Raw genomic sequence first — 22,083 nt, 5'->3', positions numbered from 1 at the left:
CAGAAGGTATAAAACCAAATGGGCTCCTTTCTCCCATAATCGAGTGAGGCTCTCAGAATCATTTGGAAAGAAAACTCAAATCTAGGCCAGAGCTTATTGGCTGACTGATGAACCACCAGTAAATCTTCAAGCAAAAAGAACTTGATGTTGAATCCATTCAAAAAACATTCTTCATTTGATCCTCCTAAAACCGAAGTTATTTAAATATAATTCATTCAAAGTGAGGCAGCTGTCCCAGAAATCAGCAAAAGCCTACTTGTTTCATGTCGGCTTAGTTGTTCTTCTACTAAAGAAATGAACTTGACGGTGTGGACACAGCAGCCTGGGCCACTCAGGGATTTTATACAGGGCAGCTGCAGCAGGCACAGCTTCCAGACGGTAGCCTGGAGAAAAGATGGAGGCTTTAAATTAACTAATGGAACAAGGGGTTGGAAGCAGCAGAGGGAACACTAGAACACGGAGGGATGTGACCTCAGCGATGTCAGGCCATTAAGATGAGGCTTCAGAAATGAGCCTTGGAAGCGGCAATGATTTGGACAGGTTTGGTGACCTTTAAGAAAATGACATGACTATCTAATTAGATGCTCTTCTGCACAGTTACCACTAAAAGCCCTACACGATCCAGGTTCCCTGCATAAGAAAACTGTTCCTGCAGTGGGCAGACCTCGGTCAAGGGGGAAACATCCATCCTTAGGTGAGTGTGGAGAACGAGTCCAAGGCTAAGGAAATGGGAAGCAGGGATGGAGTTAATGCATAGTGGAGGGTATCGCTGCTGTCGTGGGATGAGAGAAGGACAGCTTCATAGACAGAAATGTGAGTAGTGGTGAGGCCAGGGTGGAGAAAGAGCTTTCTTAGTCCTATAGGTGAGCCTGGAATATGTCCCCCAGTTTTAGGTCTTTGCATAGCTTTTAAACCCCTTTGGCCCAACTTTGTTGTTTATGTAGAGATTGCTGGAGACTTTTGTCTTCCCAAGATGTTATTCCTCTGACTCTGAAAATCTTTCATGAGTTCAAGGAGCCCTTAGCACAGTCGTGTTGGATTATTTATTAATTTAATCAACAGATGTTTATGGAATATGTATGAGGTACCAGGTACTGTTCTAGGTTTCTGAGATTATGGTGGAGAATAAAACAGGCACCACCCCTGGCCTCAAGAAGTTTACATTCTAAGAGAGAGACAAACAGTCAATATACACACAGAAAAATAAAGCAAATGCAAGTAACATATTTTTATGAAGGAAACAAAGAGTTGAGACATAGAAGGGTATGTAGAATGAAGTCTAGGGAAAGAGTCTCAGAGACAGGATACATCATGATGCTGCCATTCTGGAAAGCTTGCCAGCAGTATTTACCAGAATACAATCTATGTATGCATGGGATCCAGAGATCTCACTACTGCATATACATGTCAGACATATTCTTGCTCAAGTCCATAAGAAAATGCATTCTAGAGTGTTCATCATGATAATGCTTTTGATAAGAGGGAGTTGGAGGGGTCCACCACTAGGGTGAATGATTGCTACCGATTATTGTATTAATAGAACACTAAGAAGCAATGGACAGGATGAACAGGAATGTACATAGCTCTAAATGTCTTAATGTTGAATAAAAATGTCAGCGAAAAGGAGATTCAAAGAACAACGTACCCTGAAAACACACACTGGAAACATCACAACATATGTAACTGGGATGGATCAGAGCCAGCGTCAGTCCTTTCTATGGGGAGAGGGGATTGAGAGTGAGGATGAGAGGAGGGGAGGAAAATCTTCTCTAATGGATTCAGGAAAGAGTCTTAAATGGTAGAGTCATGATGACATGCTATGAATTTAAGAGCATCATTGACTCAGATCTGCACCTGGGGCTAAAACAGAACAAAACAAAAGAGTGAGAGTGAGCCAGCCAGGCTGAGTGCTGGGAAGAATGCTCTGGCTAATGGAAGCAGCTTGTGGAAAAGCCTCAAGGTAGGCAAAGGGCTGGCCTGAAATAGGACCAGTGATGGTCAAGGGCAATGCGGAAGGATTGAGGGAGGAAGATGGAGATAAAGGCAGGACCTTGATCATACGAGGTCCCAGGGGGCCGTGGCGAGAGGCTCAGATTTTATGGAGAGATCAATGGGAAGCCACTAAAATATTTTAAGCAAAAGAGTGACATGCCTTCATTGATGTTGTAACAGATCAAGTTGTCTGTGATGGAAAGTCTGGATAGGAGGAAGCAAAAGGAAAACCAGAGACATCACTAAGGAGGTGCTGCAGTCTCCCAGCTGAGAGATGCTGATGACCTGGACCAAGGTGGCTGCGTACACTGAGGGAAGTGAACACACTTGCACACAAACAAACTCATGGGGCTTTCCTGGCGGTCCAGTGGTTAAGAGTCCGTACTCCTAATACAACGGGTAGTGGTTTGACCCCGATCAGGGAACTAAGAGCCTACATGCTACATGGCATGGCCAAATGTGTGTGTGTGTGTGTGTGTACACACACATGTGTGCAGGCTCAGTTGCTCAGTTGTGTCTGACTCTTTGCGACCTCATGGACTACAGCCCACCAGGCTCCTCTCTCTGTGGAATTTTCTAGGCAAGAACATTGGAGTGGATTGCCATTTCCTACTCCAAGGGATCTTCTTGATCCAGGGATTGAAGCTGCATCTCCTGCTCTGGCAGGTAGGGCTTCCCTGGTGGCTCAGAGGTAAAGAATTTGCTTGCTTATGCAGGAGACACAGGTTTGATCCCTGGTTTGGGAAGATCCCCTGGAGAAGAAAATAGCAATCTGCTCCAGTATTCTTGCCTGGGAAATCCCTTGGATGGAGGAGTCTTGTGGGCTACAGTCCATAGAGTCGCAAGGAGTAGGGCACGACTTAGGGACTAAATAACAGTATAAAACATGAATAGTACCTGGCACATAAGAAAAAACAAACAACAGAGAACTTACACTCACGTCCACCAAAAAGAGTCTTCCCATGTCCCCCATTTCTGCTTTTCCACTGTAAACATAACCCAGTGTTTCTCCTCTGTTGAATTTCTGTCGGAGAAGCATGAGAACCCAAAACGCCCCCTAGTCCCACCCCAATCCCAGGTTCCTGGCAGCTTTGTGGGCTCATGGGTGTTTGCCTCCTAGTCCCAGACTTTCCCAGACATGAAGGGTCACACACGTCTCCCTAAGTATATCTGTGGTCAGGATGCTTTAAGAGCTGGTCCCTGGAACCTCAGTTCAGTTCAGTTCAGTCGCTCAGTCGTGTTCAGCTCTTTGCGACCCCATGGACTGCAGCACGCCAGTCTTCCCTGTCCATCACCAACTCCTGGAGCTTGCTCAAAGGTGGCCTGGATTTGATTCGCAGCTCTGCCATTCAGTTACTGGCTGGGTGACCTTGGACAAGTTCTTTTGTGCTCTGTGCCTCAGTTTCCTCATCTGTAAAATACAGGTAGTGACAGTGCCTATTTCATCACCTATTTCTGAATTCTTGTGGCTCAGCTGGTAAAGAATCTGCCTGCAATGCAGGAGACCCCAGTTTGATTCCTGGGTTTTGGGAAGATCTACTGGAGAAGGGATAGTCTACCCGCTCCAGTATTTTGGGGCTTCCCTGGTGGCTCAGCTGGTAAAGAATCTGCCTGCATTGAGGGAGAACTGGGTTCGATCCCTGGGTTATGAAGATCCCCTGGAGAAGGGAAGGGCTACCCACTCCAGTATTCTGACCTGGAGAGTTCCATGGCCTGTATAGCCCATGGGGTCACAAAGAGTTGGACACGACTGAGGGACTTTCACTTCACTTCACTTCACTTCAGTTTATATAAAAGGCTCAGAACAGAACCTGACATCAAACCCATGTCCTGTTAGAGTTCATTATTATTATTAGTGAAGGGAGCCGGTTGTTTCCCTCACTGATAGGCCTAGTGATTACAACTCTTCTAGAAGAATACTTTCTGATAAGCATCAGTCAGGGAGCCTCTGCCCTGTCTCTGCCCTGTACCCCACCTACACATTGAACAACCAAGTTTCTAAAACATCAGGTCATTTTTTCTATAAGCTTCATATTATGTGAATAGCCCCGTGCTTCTCAAGGACCGAAAAAGTTCTCGTCGTAAACAAGGCTGAGAATTTTAAAACTTTTCTTAAGTTAAAAGGAATGTGTCATCTGCTGCTGCTTTTATGAGTATATTTTTATACTTCTCATCTCATATGAGAGCTCAAGAAAAGCAGGCTTAATACCCATGTAGAGTCCTGCGTTCCATGTTGCTGCTTCAGGTCACATCAATAGACTTAGACACGCTGGACATTGGTGAGGCCGATGTGCCAGCCCACACAGCACCCTGCTGCACATTCACTAGGTGTGGCAGTCATCTAGTGCCTGTCTTTATTTCCTTGCCTTTATTTTCCATCTGAGCTCAGTTTCTGTCTTACCTCTGTGGGATTTTAGGCAATCTCATTAAGCCATTTGCAGTTGGTTTGAATGACCAGTGGAATTAACCTTGGGCCTCGCTGTTCTTTGCATTTTAAAAGCAAGGTTTTAATCTGAATAGACCTCTAATTTGGTGATTTGAGAGTGAGGAAATGCACTTTCCAAACATCTCTGGAGGAGGGCTGGGTTGGACTTTGGGTGCCCTCTGCCCTCCCTTCAGTCCCAGCATCCTTGCATTCTGTGCAGGCGGGGGCTGTGTTGGGCACTTCCTGTGGTTACCCCACATCCTCCCAGCTTGGTTCTTTTTCCAGCCAGTGCCATAGCACCTGTCTGCCATAGGTGTGACTTGCCGGGCCTCTTCCCTACCTCTCCCTTTCTTGCCAGGCTTCTCTGACTTGGGGTACCTGTAGGTGGAGCCTGGACCTGAAGGTGATTAACATCTCTCTGGTCAAGGAGCAATGGAGCCAGTAGGTAGACGCCGTTCTTTCACGTGGACAATACTGGGCACACTCTATTGGCTCCCCAGCATCCTGGTAGGATGAAGCCCATGACCCACATTGGTGATCCAACTTGAGAACTTGCCCTCGAATCAGCTGTCCCTCTTCCCTGTTTCTCTCAACATGGTTTCCCACTCCTGTTTCCTCCGACTGCTTATCAAAACAGATTACCTGCTTTCAGCGGAACCCAGGCTAAAACAGTGCCAAAGCTAACAGGTTTCTACCTAGCCACTTACTTTTGTGCTATTCAGGGGAGGATGAGCATGTTGACAGATTATGATCTACAAAGCAGAAATTTGTCAGAGTTTTTATAAAGAAGGTAAGTCCAATTGCTGGAAATTTAATGCAATGAATATTTATTTCGGTTTACCTACTGCTGGGTACAAAGCTGGGCTTTGGGCAGACAATGGTGAATGATCCTCCCGACATTGTAGCCCAGTGTATATGACTCCAATCGCTCTGCCAACAGTGGTCCACACTGGAAAGGAAATGTAGGCAGATCTTGAGGACACTAAGATTAAGAGCATCCATGCCTAAGGCAAGCTGCCTGGATTCACTTCCTCATCCATTGCGTCCTGGTTGGGTAAATTACCTAAACTCACCAAGCCTCCGTTTCTTCCTCTTAAAGTGATCTTAAGACAAAAAGAAAAAAACACATGTGACGATCTTATTATGCTGCCTGACACGTAGCCGTGTACAGCCCGGTCTGGGTCTGCAGTGAGGTGTTGATTTCCATGTGATGTGTAAGGGCCATGAGGGTGTTGGCTTTAGACGAGGGGAGATGGCGGGGAGGAGGGTGAAGAGGCTGTTACACCTCAGCCCAGCATGGGTCCAGTATTAATATTAGGGACATAGAAAGGATGATTCAGCTAAGAGAAAGGTAACCACAATGAATTATCTTAACACACTGTTGACCAGAGATGTATTAACCCCATAGGTGTTGGTTTCTGCAAAAATCCCCCAGTCAATAATGTGTTAACAGATGTGAGACTATTGGCCACTTTCTTATTCAAGCAATTTATATCACATTGCGTGTTCTGAAAGTATAGCATTATGTTTACACATTTAGATGACTTATGTAGGATGACAAATGTGCTCTTAAATGTTGGAAATAATTTTAACTAAAAAATTTACATTCTCATACATTTTGCACCACACTTTGACTAGTTTTGTTTGAGTAGCACCTCCCTCTCTCTAATTATCCTCGTCAGTCAAAAGTTTCTTCTACTTTCTACTTGAAACGTGTGGCTAATTTGAAGGTGTTTCTGGGAAATTTTCTGCCAGCCATTTTGTCAGAGGTAGTCAAGGGGAGAGGTGGAATTTATAAACTAGAGAAGGAAAAAGGGAGGGAGGAAGATGGGAGAAAGGAGATTTCGTATGAATTCAAGCAGTAGAGCTAGAAAAGCGAGTATAATCCCCCCTGAGAGAGGAGCTTCCTGTCCATGAGCCAAAGAAGCCATCTTGGACACACCCTGTCCCCGCCCCCATCCTCCTGGACACCCGCACCGGCCACCAGGTGCTTGGACATCTCCCTCTCACACCGAGACTTCAGTTCTTCTCAGAAAGGTTTTACATTGTACCCGCGAAACTGAAAGGTAGATGCTTCTCCTTTGCGTCTGCCCACCCCTATCTCTGCACTCCTATCCAAGCTACTATTCTCTTGAGGCAACAGTGAAGATATTTTTGGCTAAGGAGGTCATTCGCAGCACACCACCAGAGGAGCAGATGTGGGGTGGGCCAGAGGAATGGGTGGGTAGGTGGAGCTGGCATGAGGGGAATCTGGCAGTGTCAGGCTGGATTACAAGGAAGTGAGGTGCTTAAGAAACTCTCTTTCTTCCCAGAAGTCTCTGACTGGCTTTTTATAGGCACTCAACACCTCCTCAAATGAACCAGAGAGTCGAAGTAATCAGATGATTCTCCTTCAGATGAATGGTTTGTTGTATCATTTGTAGGTGTAAAAAGATTTATTAACTCATAATTTTATCAAGTAGTAAAGTGTGAGTAAATGTTTTAATAAGGTCACTAATTCCATTACAGTATGTTGTGCTTAATAGCCTTTAAAGGTGAAATAAAATTATCAGCTCTTAGTTACTTTCCTCCAATTTTCTGTAGACTTAATGAGGGGTTTTCTAGAAGCCCATGCTGCCTTCATCCCCCTTCCCACTTCCTCACTCTCCCCACCTCCACAGGACTCTGCTGCATTCAAGACAACATACAGTGTTGTGGTCAGAATTAACATTCTAGGGTAAGAAAGTTTAAAATTAGAATCCTAACTTAACTACTCAGTACCCATGTGACCCTGGATAAGTTTCTTATCCTGTCTAAATCCTGACTAAGCCTCAGGATGCTCACCTATAAAATGGGATCATGATCCTACCTCCTGATGTTCCTCCTAAAGATGAGATCATTAATGCGTGTGTTAATAAAGTGCCTGGAAGGAGAGTGAGCTCACTGAATGTTAGCTATTGTATTAGTTGTATGTTGCCGTGGGACAGATTACCCCAACTTAATCAGGGCACAACTAGGTTATGTGTCTCTGCCTCAGAGTCCCTGAGAAGCCTATAATAAAGGTGTCAACCAGGCTGCAGTCTCATCCGGAGGCTTGACTGAAAGATGATCAGCTTGTAAGCTTACTCTCACGGCTGCTGGTGAGATTCTAGTCCCCATGGGCTGCTGTTGGCTGAAGGGCTTCCTCCATTCCTTGACATGTGGATGTCCCCACCATGCACTTCAAACAGGGCAGCTGGCTTCCAACAAGAGTGAGCAAGCAAGAGGGCAAGAGAGAGCCAGCAAGACAGAGGACAGTTTTTTGTAACCTAATTTCTGGAATAACATTTCATCATCTTGCCATCTTCATTAGAAGCAAGTCATTAGGTCTAGGTCACATTCAGCGGGAAAGGGTCATATAAGGTGCAGACACCAGGGAGTAGGGATCATTAGGAGATGTTTTAGAAGCTGCCTACACAGCTATGGGTGTTGTTATTACCAAGTAACTTAGATTTAACAGTATCATATGTTAATCAAGCCTCTACTGAAAAGTTTCCTCAATTCCCCTTTGTTTATCCTAAAAATTTCACATGCATTGTGCAGCATAGAAGGCTTTGTAGTCCATGTCCCTTTACTCTTCTGGGTTTTTTCCTATCACTCCCCATGGATCCCTTTAGTCTTCGTGCATGCATGCTAAGTCAGTTCAGTCATGTTCAATTCTTTGTGACTCTATGGACTGTAGCCCATCATATTCCTCTGTCCTATTCTCCAGGCAAGAATACTGGAGTGGGTTGCCATGCTCCCCTCAAGTGGATCTTCCTGACCCAGCAATCAAACCAGTGCCTCCTGAGTCTCTTGCATTAGCAGGCAAGTTCTTTATGACTCATGCCACCAGGGAAGCCCTCCCTTTAGCTTACTGTACCCCTATTTCTCATACTGTCTAAACATGCCAGGTCCTAAGAGCTTCCAATGTTCCCCCTTCTATTCATAATGATGTTCCAGGAGATTTATGTCATTGCAAAAGATAATGGTGTCTGTTTGAATTCCTAATTAAAAAAAATAAATACATAAAATTATTTACATATTTTCCCCTTTCACAACAGAACCAGGAGCCTTTGAGTACATAGCAGATGAGCATGTGAGGTTTGAGAGTCAAAAGAGGTTTGGAGGTGTCCCCGTGCATATTCATGCCTCTGTGATTGCTTTAGCCTCTCTGTTCTGTTTGGTGGACTCATCCTGATCCTTTAGAGGCACACTGAGCTGTCATCTTCTTTTGGTGAGCACATATCCAAGCTCCTCAAGGCTTACCTCTTCCCCTATCTCTTCTCTTCCCCCATCTCTTCTCTGTTTCCCCCATAGCATTGTGGCTAATCCCCTCTTAGAGACCTTTTGTTATAGACAATGTATATAGAAAGTGTCCCACAGAATCCTAGAATCCCACATGGTATTGGGGATGGAGATGGGGTGAGTTAATTTCTTAAAGGGTGGTCTTTTCAGTGTGTGTTACCTACCCTGCCTACAGCTCCCTGCTGTGCACACTTATTTTTTCCACTCATGGACCATGTTGCTCACAGCATCCCTGTCTTGAGAATGGACCCTGTCTCGAGGGCAGTTCATCTCTGCGGGAGTGCTGGGCCTGTCTTACAGGTAACGTGCCTAAGTGCATCAGGCAGCAGGTGGTGAAGCTGGGAAGCAAACCTTGCCAGCGTCAATTGTCTGGCCTTTGCTTTTGCTGTCTGCAGCACACAGCTACAAACACTGGCAGGAGGGTAACTTTTTAAGCAGCTCTTGCAGTCAGCCCTTTGGTTTCTGACAGACAGGCGCTTCAAAGGCATGAGGAAGACATAGGATTTTTCCGTGCTTCAAAACTGTTTGAAAACCAATTCAGAGTCAAAAATGCTTCCCTAAGGAGCACTTACCAGCAATTCTTACTGTCCCTGTCAATCACTCACACATTCGCCCTTTCTCTCTGCATCTTTCTGGAATGACATATTTGCTTGTGTCGGGTCACAATTTCTTTTTTTTGCCTTCAAACGTTCCCTTGTTCCTTGGGTTTACTAGAATCTATTACATATTTGTCTCTCACTTGCAGATTCTGGCCTTCCTGCATAGTGAAGCCTTTCTCTAATTCTATAAAAACAGACATTTCAGAATGGAAATGGACCCACGATGTTGTTATTTTTGCCAGGCACCCTGCTTCTTTTGGGAATGGTACTTCTCCCATGCTGCAAGACCCTGGCGAAAGACACACATTAAGGTGCCTTAAGCCTGCCCCACTTAAGGCATAGACCTGTGATCCGGTCCATGACCTGTGACCCCTGATCACGCCCCTCTGTGTGGCATCAGTTGTAGAAGTGAGAGCGAGGCCTAAGCTGAGCACTCAGAACTATTTGGGTTGACAAATAGAACTTGGGGAAAAAGAAATTTTGTGGTTGTTAAGCTGGGATTAAATAAATCTGCTGCTGGTGGGGGAGCCTTTTTATCTGTCAGGTGGAGAGAGGCTGGCTGCAAAAGAAGCCCACAGTGCCTAATGCTAGAACCTCTCCTGCAGTTCTCAGCTGTGTATGCTAATTAATTACCTTTTATTCCTGAAACTAGTTAGAATTGAGATTTAATCGTTTGATAGCCCAAAGTCATGCTTAATACAGACGTCAGGGATGGAAAGTCAATTTCAACTCATTTGCAAACCGCAAGAATTGCCAGATAAAATACAGGATTTCCAGCTACATTTGAGTTTCAGATAATGAATATTTTAGTTGTATATATATATATATATATATGTATGAAAAGTGTGAAAGTATTAGTCATTCAGTCATGTCTGACTCTGTGACTCCATGGACTGTAGTCCACCAGGCTCTTCTGTCCATGGGATTCTCCAGGCAAGAGTACTGGAGTGGGTTGCCATTCCCTTCTAAAGGGGATCTTCCCAATGCAGGGATCAAACCCAGGTCTCTTGCATTGCAGGGAGATTCTTTACTATCTGAGCCACCAGGGAAGCCCATACATATATATGACCCACATATTACATGGGACACACATGTACAAAAACACTGTTGTTCCTACAGACTGCATGCAGCACACCAGCCTTCCGTGTCATTTCTCTGTCTCCCAGAATTTGCTGAAACTCATGTCCATAGAGTCGATGATGCCATCCAACCATCTCCTCCTCTGTTGCCCCCTTCTCCTCCTGCCCTCAATCTTTCCTGGCATCAGGGTGTTTTCCAATGAGTCCACTCTTTGCATCAGGTAGCCAAATTATTGGAGCTTCAGCTTCAGCATGAGTCATTCCACTGAATATTCAGGGTGGATTTCCTTAAGGATTGACTAGTTTCATCTTCTTGCTGTCCAAGGAACAAAGCATTACTCATTGTTTGTTTGAAGTTCAAATGTAACCATGCATCCAATATTTTTATTTACTAAGTAAAAGGCAGTAATGGTTGCTTGTAATACTATGTTGAGGATTCTGAGGCCAAGGTTTGCCTCACTAGAAAAGAAGATGGTTACTGATGAATGATGTCTGCTGTGTGTGTGGAACCAGAGAAAGGTAGCATGTATGCCATACATATACCATCCCTGGTTTGTCCCAAGTATTTAGAAATGTTTTCTTCTGCAGCCATAGATAATGCAGTTTATTTTAATAATAGTATAAATAACGGTAGCTGCCATTTGTTGAGTCCCTTTACTCTGAGAGCCTTACATATGTCATCTAATTGAATCCTTGTGACAATATTTTATTGGCTGTATTCACAACTGAAACTCAGAGAAGTTAGAATTTTCACAGACAGTATAAATGCCAGAGCTGGTATTCAAACCCATGTCTGTATGACACCAAAGTTCATGCTTTTTCCGATTCATCATTCTGCAGGAGGCAAATATTGTCCTAACAGCATATACGAGGAAGTCATCTTAAAGTGTTATTTTGCAAATTGCTATATAAACACTTATAAATCCAGTTCTTGGCCCAAAATGGTAAACTGTCCTTTCACGACAAAGAGCAGCAATTCAACAACAAATTGGAGCCTCGTATGAGGCAGTATTTTGGCAAACAGATTTCAACAGTTGACACCAGAGGACTGCCAATTGTGAAAACTGATTTCAGGCTATAAATGACTATGTAAAACCAGTGTTATGACAAGGTGGGAGGGGAGCTGTGTACCATGGAGCAGGTGGGGTGCTGGACAAGCCCCACACAAAATTTAGAGCTGGCTGTTAGTGGAGCTAGAAGGTTTATGGGTCTCAGTTATTTGTATGAGCTGATATGTACAAGAACATTTGTGATTTGGTAGATAGAGGAAGAAAATAGTATGTGTATTCTATTTTAACTTTTCATGTATTTGACATTCAATATTTTTAAGCTATAAGACAGGGAGACAGTAGACAGGCAACAATGCTGGGTGTTGGATAGGATGGCACCCATCGCACATTCTATTTCATAAGAGACAGAAGTTAAAGGAAAACCTTGTGATTTGGGCATAAGCAGTGAGAGTTTGACTATGAAGAAAGCTGAGCACCAAAGAATTGATGCTTTTGAACGGTGGTGTTAGAGAAGACTCTTGAGGGTCCCTTGGACTGCAAGGAGATCCAATCAGTCCATTCTAAAGGAGATCAGTCCTGGGTGTTCAATGGAAGGACTGATGCTAAAGCTGAAAGTCCAATACTTTGGCCACCTGATGCAAATAGGAAAAGGAGTATGTCAAGGCTGTATATCGTCACCCTGCTTATTTAACTTATATGCAGAGTACATCATGAGAAACGCTGGGCTGGAAGAAGAACAAGCTGGAATCAAGAGTGCCAGGAGAAATATCAAGAAATTCAGATATGCAGAAACACCACCCTTATGGCAGAAAGTGAAGAGGAACTAAAATGCCTCTTGATCAAAGTGAACCAGGAGAGTGGAAAAGTTGGCTTAAAGCTCAATATTCAGAAAACTAAGATCATAGCATCTGATCCCATCACTTCATGGGAAATAGATGGGGAAACAGTGGAAACAATGCCAGACTTTGTTTTTTTGGCGAGGCTCCAAAATCCCTGCAGATGGTGATTGCAGTCATGAAATTAAAAGACGCTTACTCCTTGGAAGGAAAGTTATGACCAACCTAGATAGTATATTGAAAAGCAGAGATATTACTTTGCCAACAAAGGTCCGTCTAGTCAAGACTATGGTTTTTCCAGTGGTCATGTATGGATGTGAGAGTTGGACTGTGAAGAAAGCTGAGCGCCAAAGAATTGATGCTTTTGACCTGTGGTGTTGGAGAAGACTCTTGAGAATCCCTTGGATTGCAAGGAGATCCAACCAGTCCATCCTAAAGGCGATCAGTCCTGGGTGTTCATTGGAAGGACTGATGTTGAAGCTGAAACTCCAATACTTTGGCCACCTTATGCAAAGAGTTGACTCATTGGAAAAGACCCTGATGTTGGGAGGGATTGAGGGCAGGAAGAGAAGGGGACGACAGAGGATGAGATGGCTGGATGGCATCACTGACTTGATGGACATGAGTTTGAGTGAACTCAGGAGTTGGTGATGGACAGGGAGGTCTGGCGTGCTGTGATTCATGGGGTTGCAGAGTCGGACATGACTGAGTGACTGAACTGAACTGAACTGAACTGATGCGAAGAGCTGACTCATTTGAAAAGACCCTGATACTGGGAAACATTGAAGACAGGAGGAGAAGGGGACAACAGAGGATGAGATGGTTGGATGGCATCATCGACTCAATGGACATGGGTTTGGGTGGACTCTGGGAGTTGGTGATGGACAGGGAGGCCTGGTGTGCTGCGGTTCATGGGGTTGCAAAGAGTCGGACATGACTGAGCGACTGAACTGAACTGAATGCTATTTTCACTTGCTTTTGAACTGTGATGCTGGGGAAGACTCCTGAGAGTCCTTTGGACAGCAAAGAGATCAAACCAGTCAGTCCTAAAGGAAATCAACCCTGAATACTCATTGAAAGGATTGATGCTTAAGCTGAAGCTCCAATACTTTGGCCACCTGATGGGAAGAGCAGACTCATTGAAAAAGTCCCTGAGGCTGGGAAAAATTGAAGGCAGAAGGAGAAGGGGATGACAGAGGATAAGCTGGTTGGATGGCATTACCGATTGAATGGACATGAACTTGGGCAAACTCCTGGAGAGAGTAGGGGACAGGGAGGCCTGGCATGCTACAATCCATGGGGTCACAAAGAGTCGGACATGACTTAGCGACTGAACAACAACAACAATGCTATTTTAGGCCCAATGGAAAAAGGAGGCATGAAGTCATGGAAGGCCATGGTTTCCACATTGATGCATTACCCAGTACCTCTCTGAGACCTGAGGACTGGAGGCTGGGAATTGTTTAAAGGCAGCACTTTTGACTTGAATATTTTCATTCTTAAGAAGCTTTGGATTAGCCCTTGCAATGGCATGACTTCCTGGAGCTATGGCCTGTGCCGAGGACACTGAAAATGGGGCTGGGCATCATGGGTGATGAGGGTGACAGAGAGATTCATGAGCACATGCCCATGACAATGCTTAGGTGTACCTGGAGGCCTTCTCAGGAGGTCTGGAGGCCCAAGGGAAGAGAAAGTCTTAAACAATTAGGGTTAATGGGTTATCTTTTGTACCTACAGACCACTATGATTTTGGGCACCCAGTGGACAAACATGAAGACTAACAGGAGAAAAAGGATAGGATAAAGAAAAGGAAATTTTGGCAAAAAATAAAGGCTGGATTAAGGCATTCCCAAGCAGTAAAGGAAACGAGAACTCTAAGAAGGAAAATATAATTTCCTTTCTTCTCACCTGATCTAGGGGAGGAATAGCTGTCTTCATCTTCCTCCCAAGTGTTCTGAAATCCATGGCCTGACCCAGGCGATGACCTTCTCTCTCAGTAATAGCTGGGGCTTTGTTACCAGGTATCGAAATAATGTATGTCCTTTTCTTTTTAACTTTTTTTATGAGATCATTGTCACCTTTAGTGTGTTCTGTTTTAAGACTGCAGAGTGAGTTCTGAGATTGGAAGATGCCATTAACATTTCTCTACCGTTGCAGGTTGTCCCTGGGGCATTTTTATTTTATTATTCCAAATCTTATGAATGGGATGAATATTTCATCGTGCTTGTTACACAACAATCCTTAATATCTACTATCAAGCTCTAATTTCCACAAAGGCTCCACACTCCCAAATATGGCTTAGCCTTGGCACCTGCTGGGTCTATGTCCTTTTAGACCTATGAGCTAGGCACAATCAGCATTTCTGCGAAAGAAGAAAGGAGAAACTTAAACCAGCCAAGAGCTCACTGCAGAGTAGCTTTGGTTTTTTGCAAGCTTAAAAGGAGTATTGGCATTTGCAACAGCAGGGACAAATTAAATGGGATATTTTTCATGATTTAGAGCTACACCATGAGCGAAAAACCAGTTTCCTCAGTCAGAATGCCTTCTGGAAACATATTACCTTTCCCAAAATTCCCCACCAGCTTCCAGCAGCTGACAGAATAGGTACAACCTCCCCGCCTGACATTTAAGGTCCTCTGGGCCACGGTTCACACAGCTCCCCTCAACTTCCTTTTATGCCCTTCACAGTAAAGAAACCAATCTGTTCACTATTCCCTGAACTTTCTTGTTTCTGACACTTTTCTAGACTTTCCTTCCACCTAGATGACTGGTTCTTCCTGCCCAGTTCATACCTCTTTCTCCATTGGACTTTTGCGATGTGCACAGCAGGAAATTCACTGCTTCTTGCTTGGAATTTCTAGAACACAGACTCTCACGTGGACCTGAGCACTTGTTTTATGCTTCTATCCATGACTACTTTATCTCCTCCACTAGGTGTAATTTCTGTAAATCTAAGACCCACATTCCGATCTTCTTTGTGGGGGCCCTTCTCCTCTCTTGACAAGGCTGATGACAGAGCACTGGACGCATCAAAGCTGCAGTTATGTGGATGAAAGTATAAGAAAAGCAGTTCCTGGAGATTTGGGGACAGCAGTGGTCAAGTCTCTTTTGCGCCCCGAAAATCAGGTCTGGGTGACCTCCTGGGGCTGCAGTGTCAACTCTCCCTCCCCTGCTGCAGAGAAGCTCCCTGGGGGATGTCGGGGTGTGTGAGCCCTGACCTGTGACCTTGGATTAGGTGAGGAGGCTGAGGAGGCACAGTGTGATGGGCTGTTTTGTAGGCAGCTCTCCCAGATCAGAGGGTGGACGGCTCCATAACTTTAGCCAACTCCTCTATAAATATGTTTTGATTAGAAGGAAAACCAAACGAAGGGATGGGACCTTCCTAAGACAAGCATATTACTGTTGTGGGAACATGGATGCAGAAGAGATGATCTACAGAGCACCTCAGAGGCATCACTGCTCTAAGGGTCATGAAAGATAATGTATTAGCCTGTACCAAATTCAGGCTTGCTTTTGAAGTCTGTGTCTATTTCTGTTTTGCAAGTAAAATCATCTATACCATTTTTCTAGATTCACATATATATACATTAATATATGATACTTGTGTTTCATCTTTCTGACTTCACTCTGTGTGCCACTTTTGAGGCCCATCCACATCTCTACAAATGATCCAATTACATTCCTTTTTATGGCTGAGATATTCCATTGTATATACGTATCACATCTTTATCTATTCCTCTATTGAGGGAGATTTAGGTTGATTCCATATCTTGGCTATTGAGAACAAATGTATGGACACCAAGAGGAGAAATGGAGGAGTGGGATGAATTGAGATTGACATATATATACTATGGATAAAATAGATAACTAATGAGAATCCACTGTGTAGCTCAGGGAACTCTACTCATTGCTCTGTGGTGACCCAAATGGGAAGGAAATCCAAAAAAGAGGAGATATATGTATATATACACATTCACTTTGCTATAAAGCAAAAACTAACACACATTGTAAAGCAACTATATTCCAATAAAAATTAATTTGAAAAAATAGAGGCTTGCATAACCATTGACTTCCTTTGCAACTCATCAGCTAGCCTCATCCACCTAGCCCCTTTGTGATACTGGTCTAATATGAGAAATTAAAGTTCTCTCTCCTCCATATTCGTCACTACAGAGAAAAACAGTCTACGTGTTTGGCCCAACTCAAGACTGCCTCCTTTTTAAGAAGGTTGGGGAGCCTTATCAATTGCCTCCTTTACAATGCTTTTCTCCTTCAGATGCTTCTCATTCCAATTGACTTATCAATTGGAATCATCAGTTGGGTACTGGAGATTATGCTAAGCTGGTACTCAATGGGTTCTAAACTGCTCCGCTGTGGATTAGACTATGGCACTCATTCCTGATTTAAACAGTAAATTGGATCACTATTTGCCAGCACGGTGATTTGTGCTTTGGCAGCCTTTGAAGATCCATAAGTAAACAAGTAGATTTCCCTGACACAGTAATCGGTCTTACTATCTAGAGTCATCAGACATTTTTCTTATACGTTGAATTAATATAGAGAAGCAGAATGGTTGATGGTTTCATTTATTGTCCCATTAATGAAACATAAAACAGATGTGTGAAGCACTGTCTTAGAAACAGAAACTGCATTACAAATTATGTATCTGCAGAAATCATGTCCTGAATGTAAGGTGTGAACAAAATATAGTTTTTCTCTTGACAGTACTAGGTCAAACTATATTAAAAATCCCATTAAGCACAGAGTCTCTCCTGCTGCCATTAAATATAAAACATAATTTGTTCTCTGAGTTCTGCATAACATTAAACTCTTGTAATATCAACAGTACTTCGGACCCACTTGTGTGTGACTTCCGCTTTCTTTTTTTCCTGGTCATGTCCCAGACAGTTCCCTAGAAGACAAGAAGACGAGAGAAACATATGTACTGCCTTACGTCCTCCCTGTAAAGACCAGGCTGGCAATGAAGTGTTGTAGGAGGAAATAAAGTCAGCCAGAGAAACTTGGCAGCTGACTCTGGTACTGAGGGAACGTGTCCATTACCTCGATTTTCATCCTTTAATATGCAGAGGAAAACATGGCACACTAAACTCAGGAGGGAATATCAAACAGCCTTCTAGAAAGCCTTGGCAAGACCACAAGAGAGAGACTGTGGATTCCGATGCTTTTCTTGACTTGGATGGTTAGCAAAGCTGGAGGGACCGGGTACTCGGGGTAAGTTATATTCTTGGACAACAACGCTCATCACCAGTGCCTTAGTGAGGAAGGGAGGGTAATGGATAAATGGGAGGTAAGGCTGATATGACTCAAAATATTCTGCAAACCACACCTTTGAGAACCTTCTCTCAGCTCTTCTTAATGGTCACTCAAAGTGTTCGTGGATATTCTGGGCAAAAAGTATGTGGGGCCATTTCCCAGGCAGCACTCCCAAGTAAGCCTTAATTTCTTTCTCTGGATTCCTATTCCTAGAACTTGCCCTCACACTGTGACTCTCTACAGTCTGGTCTCAGGCATGGCATCAACAACCTTCACCTGTTCCGCTTATAGACAGTCCATGGGTTCTAGCCTCAGAGTCCACATCCAGCTGTGGTTGCCACCCCACAATCCAGTTTGCGGCTTTGCTTGCTCCCTGCATGGTGAGCCAGGACCACTCTCCTCTGTGCAATCCTAGTACCTTTTACATGCATGCGATGTCAGATTTAAACTATTTTATCATAATTTACATACAGTTAAGCATATGTCCTTTGGTAAGCAGAGTCATTTAGAAGAGGGACTTCCAAGACTGTGTTTATTAGTACCTCTCATAGCACCTGCTATATAATATTCAATAGATCCTCAATAAAGAAACACTGAGTGAATGTTTGAATGAATGATTATATTGTGGAGGGGGGCATTTCCCCTATATCAGTTCAGTTCAGTTCAGTCACTCAGTCGTGTCCGACTCTTTGTAATCCCATGAACCACACCACGCCAGACCTCCCTGTCCATCACCAACTCCAGGAGCTTAACCCAAATAGCCATCCCTGTATAACACAAATGAGGGGAAAACGAGATTTGCCAGGAAACCTACTTACAGGAATGTCAAAACTGGTCTATTGCCCAGAGCCTTAACTCTTGGCTTTCTGTTTACAGACAGGAATCATACTCAGGCACTCTGGCTCATGAGGAGCCATTTCCCATCAAAACTGATGATCATCTTAAAAAAAAAATATTTCATTGTGGTAAATAGTTTGGGTTTTAGTAGTTTGACTTTAAATAGGAGAAGGACATTTGTACATGATCCATTAAAACAAAATTATTGTGTTATACTGTACACATTGGAAAGTCAAAAACCCCTTTGCTTTAGGAACTCATGACCCAGTTGGGAAGCAGACCTGTAGACAGGATGGGTAGGAGACCTGGATGTGATATGTAAAGAAATTGTTTGTTATAAGATAATGCAATGAATGCCCCAGTAGAGATGAATGTGATGCATTGCTGAGGCAGCCTAGAAGAAGGAGTCCATGGGCTCATAAAAGACTGACCCAGGACGGGGCTGGCGCAAATGAATGCATGGTTAGCGCACTTCAGCTATGTTAAACAAAAAGAAGGGAAGAAAGGAGGGATGGGGAGGGGAGGAAAGAAAGAAGGGAAGGAAGAAGAGAGGAGAGAGAGAAGGGGGAGGATGGGAAGGAGGAAAGAAGAAAGAAAGAAAAGGAAGGAAGAGAATGAAAGAAAAGGAAGGAAGAGAACGAAAGAAAAAGAGTGTGTGTATTAACTGTTCTAAGGATGAAATCACCGGTAATGTCCGCCATTCACTTGTCTGCTCTCATTACCTTTACTTTACAATTATGTCCACTGCTAAGTAATTACATGTGAGAGCCTACAACAGATGGTAAATAATTACTTTTTACCAATGGTCCGAGCCCATGTTTTTACTCTCAATGATAATTAATGACCAGGCAGTATTGACACTAGCAATACACTGCAGCAGAAGTCCTGCTGCCTGGAATCTTCTGCACATTGACAAGAGCCCAGGAGAAGGCAGACGAAGACATAAGAAAGAAGGGGTACCGTCAGGGAGCAGAACAGGATTTGGATCAGATGTGAAAGCCAACGGCCGAGTGTCTGGTTGTGCTGTTTCCTCTTGCTGGCTTTAAGATTGGTAGCCACTCACAGCGGAGAAGGCGATGGCACCCCACTCCAGTACTCTTGCCTGGAGAATCCCATGGATGGAGGAGCCTGGTAGGCTGCAGTCCATGGGGTCGCTGAGGGTTGGACACGACTGAGCAACTTCACTTTCACGCATTGGAGAAGGAAATGGCAACCCACTCCAGTGTTCTTGCCTGGAGAATCCCAGGGATGGGGGAGCCTGGTGGGCTGCCATCTATGGGGTCGCACGGAGTCGGACACGACTGAAGTGACTTAGCAGCAGCAGCAGCCACTCACAGTGCACTCAAGACTCTAATCAAACTCTTTGGAATGTATTTGTCCCAGCAATTTAGACACATTTTTAAAACTTCATGACCCCCCTTAAGAAAATAAATCCTGGGCCATGAACCCCAAAATCTTTGCAGGCAGAGAAATCAGGCTCATCCCACATCACATCCTGCTTGTGACAGAGGTGTTTGGGGACAGTGGGTCAGAGAGACAAAACCAGACCTCGGAATATAGGTGAGGTGGATAGTTTGATTCAGAAGGGTTTCTCGTGGGGCTGAACTCTGGGCCCGAGGTACCTTTCAAGACTGCATCAGACACTTTGGGGAGACCAAGCATGGGTGGGCCTTCCATTGGTGGGGAGGGCACACCTCTCATTACTAGAAGTCATTCAATGTTGAGCAAATGGAAACGGTGGAGGTTCTTTGGTGTCATTCCACCAGAAGGGAAAGATTTACAGTTTCATGGACCATGAGAGATGGCCTGAAATCACTCCCTCTCACCTACTGCTGGTCACTCAACCCACCAAGTCAGAAGGTGAACCCTCTTTGAACACAAAATATTCCACAGGAAGCTATTCTCTTTTCCCAACTGTGTCTACTCAACTAGAAACGAGCCTGTTGTCAGTGATCCTCCTTTCTGTAAAAGCTTCTCTTAAAACTCTTTTCTTTGTTTCTTTGACCTATCAACTTTGAGGAGATGCCTCCCCTTCACCGCTGCTTCGACAACTTAAACATCTGCTGTGAGTACCCGGAGCCTCTCAGAGAGCGAATCCTCTTCTGAAGAGACGTCTGATGGGTCTAAACTTCAGCACGAAACCGCCAGCTTCTGGTCCCCAGCTGAGGAAAATCGATCCATTTCCCCTTTCAGGAGCAGTGATGTGAATACTAGGCAGTTTGTGTTTAATGGGGTCCCTAGAGCTTGCGGGTGGAGTTGCTAGTCTTCATTTCTCTGGTGCCAGGAGTTCATGGCTAACAGGAAGAACAGAGTGGGAAAGAAGAGACTGCACTCTCCTTTCTGCTGCAAACTCTGGAAACGTTGAGGATTCAGGACATGTAGAGGAGGAGCCCTGATTGTGAAAAACAGTTTGAAGAACTGCTGGGCTGCTGTTTGCCATCTTGCTAATGACTCCCGGGCTGATATTCAGGTCCTGTTTCTGCCACCATGGAGGATAAGCATTTATTTTTTTTTCCTGTTGTTTTTTTAAACTGACATATTTTTGATGTATAATGTTGTGTGAAAGTATACAGCGAAGTGATTCAGTTAAAAAAATACATATATATATAGTCACATTCTTTTTCAGATTCTTTTCTGTTATAGTTTTTTACAAGATATTGAAAATAGTTCTTGGTTCTATAAAGTAGGTCCTTGCTGTTGATCTATTTTGCATTATTTTTAAATTAGTTAAATTTGTAAAATTTTCAACATTTTTACTGATGCACAGTTGATTTCAAATGTGCTAGTTTCTGCTGTACAGCAAAGTGAATCAGTCATACATATATTTGTATCTGCTCTTTTTAACATCATTCTTCTGCATTTGTTGAAAGTCCCGGTCCCTCAGGAATGCAGACTTAGTACTGGGTGCTCAAATCCCCAACTTCTCATAAAGGATCTTGTGGGAGGCAAGGAGAGTCACAGATAAGGCTGGCGGGGTGAGTTGTCAGGGGTTAGGTTTGGAGACCCTCTCATGCCAAGCTAAGGAATTCACCTTTATCCTCTAGAAGATGGAAAAACATTGAAGGACATTTAGCTGGGGAGCAAGGCAGTCAGATGGGTGTTTTAAGTAAAACACTGTGGGAGCTAAGTGAGGATGAATTTCAGGGGGACAGGGCAGGTCAGTTAGGTATCTCTATTAAAAATTCAGGGAGACCTCAGGACTCAGGTGTAATCAACTAGCTACTGGATGCTTCCACTTCCATTTCCCACAAGCAAAGAAAATCATATCCTCTTACTTCAAAATCATGCTTCTCCTAAATTCCCTACCTCGGTGAATAATTGTTCAACCACCCTGGTCAGAAGCATGGTAATCATTCTTAATACCCTTCGTTTCCTGCTTTCCCCATATTTTATCACCACGGTCTGTTCTTTCCAGTCTTACCCTCCAAGGCATTGCTAAAATTATTGCCCTGGTTCAGGTCTTCACCATCTCCTCCCTGAGCTTCTGCGATAGCCTCCTGAACTTGAATGTAGGGGTCCTCAGAAGTTCTGCTCTTTCAAGAAAGGCAAAGAAATGAGGAGAGTCCACCTGGGTTACAGATACAAGCTCCTGAGGAGGAAGTCTTATCTGACACCCACAGGGTAGGTGCCCATCCCCTTCTCTAACAGCATTTTTCTCAGCTTGTTGATATTCTCTAGCTCCATATCTGTCATTTCCTCGAGATCAGGCACACTTAAGTCCCCTCT

At 44.0% G+C, this 22,083-nt stretch overlaps 1 long non-coding RNA gene across 1 annotated transcript; it reads left to right on the top strand.

Annotated features, from left to right (window-relative positions):
• The first annotated feature begins 435 nt into the window (after positions 1 to 435).
• Positions 436 to 21,211, top strand: LOC129628006 (uncharacterized). The gene is made up of 3 exons (XR_008702686.1): positions 436 to 694; positions 17,151 to 17,478; positions 20,377 to 21,211. It is a non-coding gene; the product is annotated as an uncharacterized LOC129628006 (long non-coding RNA).
• The last annotated feature ends 872 nt before the right edge of the window (positions 21,212 to 22,083 follow it).

This window comes from Bubalus kerabau, chromosome 15 (genome assembly GCF_029407905.1).
Source record: "Bubalus kerabau isolate K-KA32 ecotype Philippines breed swamp buffalo chromosome 15, PCC_UOA_SB_1v2, whole genome shotgun sequence".
Taxonomy (NCBI): Eukaryota; Metazoa; Chordata; class Mammalia; order Artiodactyla; family Bovidae; genus Bubalus; species Bubalus kerabau.
Note: the sequence above shows the minus strand (reverse complement) of the source record. Positions and strands in the feature narration are given on the sequence as shown.